Source organism: Arachis stenosperma, chromosome 6, assembly GCF_014773155.1.
Source record: "Arachis stenosperma cultivar V10309 chromosome 6, arast.V10309.gnm1.PFL2, whole genome shotgun sequence".
Lineage (NCBI taxonomy): Eukaryota > Viridiplantae > Streptophyta > Magnoliopsida > Fabales > Fabaceae > Arachis > Arachis stenosperma.
This window is the reverse complement of record NC_080382.1, coordinates 39,673,481-39,676,299: the sequence shown is the minus strand read 5'-3', so window position 1 is coordinate 39,676,299 and position 2,819 is coordinate 39,673,481. Positions and strand designations below refer to the sequence as shown.

Genomic DNA, 2,819 nt, shown 5'->3' with positions numbered 1-2,819 from the left:
AAAGCTACAAGTCCCGCTCATCTAATTAGAACTAATATTCATTGATATTTTGGGATTTATAGTATATTCTCTTCTTTTTATCCTATTTGATTTTCAGTTGTTTGGGGACAAGCAACAATTTAAGTTTGGTGTTGTGATGAGCGGATAATTTATATGCTTTTTGGCATTGTTTTTAGGTAGTTTTTAGTAGGATCTAGCTACTTTTAGGGATGTTTTCATTAGTTTTTATGTAAAATTCACATTTCTGGACTTTACTATGAGTTTGTGTGTTTTTCTGTGATTTCAGGTATTTTCTGGCTGAAATTGAGGGACCTGAGCAAAACTCTGATAAGGAGGCTGACAAAGGACTGCTGATGTTGTTGGATTCTGACCTCCCTGCACTCGAAATAGATTTTCTAGAGCTACAGAACTCCAAATGGCGCACTCTCAACAACGTTTAAAAGTAGACATCCAAATCTTTCCAGCAATATATAATAGTTCATACTTTATTCGAGATTAGATGACGTAAACTGGCGTTCAACGCCAGTTCCATGCTGCATTCTGGAGTCAAACACCAGAAACACGTCATAAACCAGAGTTAAAACGCCAAAAACACGTTACAACTTGGCGTTTAACTCCAAGAGAAGCCTCTGCACGTGTAAAGCTCAAGCTAAGCCCAAGCACACACCAAGTGGGCCCCGAAAGTGGATTTCTACATCAATTACTTACTTCTGTAAACACTAGTAGCTAGTCTAGTATAAATAGGACATTTTTATTATTGTATGAGACATCTTGGATTTCGTCTTTTATCTTAGATCCATCTTTGGACGTTTGGTTCTTAGACTTTGGGGGCTGGCCATTCGGCCATGCCTGAACCTTGATCACTTTTGTATTTTCAACGGTGGAGTTTCTACACACCATATATTAAGGGTGTGGAGCTCTGCTGTACCTCGAGTTTTAATGCAACTACTACTATTTTCTATTCAATTCAGTTTATTCCTGTTCTAAGATATTCGTTGCACTTTAACATGACGAATGTGATGATCCGTGACATTCATCATCATTTTCACCTATGAACGCGTGACTGACAACCACTTCCGTTCTACCTTAGACCGGGCACATATCTCTTGGATTCCTTAATCAGAATCTTCATGGTATAAGCTAGAATTGATGGCGCCATTCATGAGAATCCGAAAAGTCTAAACCTTGTCTATGGTATTCCAAGTAGGATTCAGGGATTGAATGACTGTGACGAGCTTCAAACTCGCGATTGTTGGGCGTGATGACAAACGCAAAAGAATCAATGGATTCTATTCTGACATGATCGAGCACTGACAGATGATTAGCCGTGCTGTGACAGAGCATTTGGACCATTTTCACTGAGAGGATAGGATGTAGCCATTGACAACGGTGATGCCCTACATACAGCTTGCCATGGAAAGGAGTAAGAAGGATTGAAGGAAGGCAGTAGGAAAGCATAGATCCAACAGAGACAAAGCATCTCCATACACTTATCTGAAATTCTCACCAATGATTTACATAAGTATTTCTATTTTTATTTTCTATTTATTTATTGTTATTATTCGAAAACTCCATAACCATTTATTATCCGCCTAACTGAGATTTACAAGATGACCATAGCTTTTTTCATACCAACAATCTCCGTGGGATCGACCCTTACTCATGTAAGGTTTATTACTTGGACGACCCAGTGCACTTGCTGGTTAGTTGTGCGAAGTTGTGAAGAAAGTGCTGAGTTAGTAGATGTGCATACCAAGTTGAATGCCATTATTAGAGATCACAATTTCGTGCACCACAGGGTCATAAGCTTCTCCTTCAGAGGAGGCTTCTTTAGCACTGTCGGATGCAGCTTGCGATCCAGTCAGATTCTGAGAAATCATATTGACTTGCTGAGTCAATATTTTGTTCTAAGCCAATATGGCATTCAGACTATCAATCTCAAGAACTCCTTTCTTCTGAGTCATCCTTTTATTCACATGATTTCTTTTAGAAGTGTACATGAACTGGTTATTTGCAACCATCTCAATGAGTTCCTGGGCTTCTATAGATGTTTTCAGATGAAGGGATCCACCAGTAGAATGGTCCAATGACATCTTTGACATTTCAGACATACCATCATAGAATATACATATGATGCTCTATTCTGGAAACATGTCAGAAGGACACCTTTTGGTTAATTGCTTGTATCTTTCCCAAGCTTCATAGAGGGATTCACCTTCCTTCTGTCTGAAGGTTTAGACGTCCACTCTGAGCTTGCTCATCTTTTGATGTGGAAAGAATTTAGTCAAGAAAGCATTGACCAGCTTGTCCCAAGAGTTCAGCCTTTCTCTAGGTTGTGAGTCCAACCATGTTCTAGCTCTGTCTCTCACAGCAAAGGGGAAAAGCATAAGTATGTAGACCTCGGGATCAACCCCATTGGTCTTAACAGTATCATAGATCTGTAAGAATTCAGCTAAGAACTGATGAGGATCTTCCTATGGAAGTCCATAAAACTTGCAATTCTGCTACATTAGAGAAATTAATTGAGGCTTAAGCTCAGTTGTTTGCTCCAATGGCAGAAATTGAGATGCTTCTTCCATAGAAGTTGGAAGTTGGTGCAGCATAGTCACCAAGCATCTTCCTTGCATCTCTAGCATTGTTGTTGGGTTCGGCTACCATGTCTGCTTCTTTTTCGAAATTCTCTGTAAGGTCCTCTCTGAAGTGTTGTGCTTTAGCTTATCTTAGCTTCCTCTTTAGAGTCCTTTCAGGTTCAGGATCAGCTTCAATAAGAATATTTTTATCCCTATTTCTGCTCATATGAAAAAGAAGAGAACAAAAGG

The 2,819-nt window shown here is 39.3% G+C and overlaps 1 non-coding gene across 1 annotated transcript; it reads left to right on the top strand.

The window, feature by feature from the left end:
- The first annotated feature begins 2,151 nt into the window (after positions 1-2,151).
- LOC130937054 (small nucleolar RNA R71) lies at positions 2,152-2,255 on the top strand. The gene has a single exon (XR_009068291.1). It is a non-coding gene; the product is annotated as a small nucleolar RNA R71 (small nucleolar RNA).
- Positions 2,256-2,819: the final 564 nt, after the last annotated feature.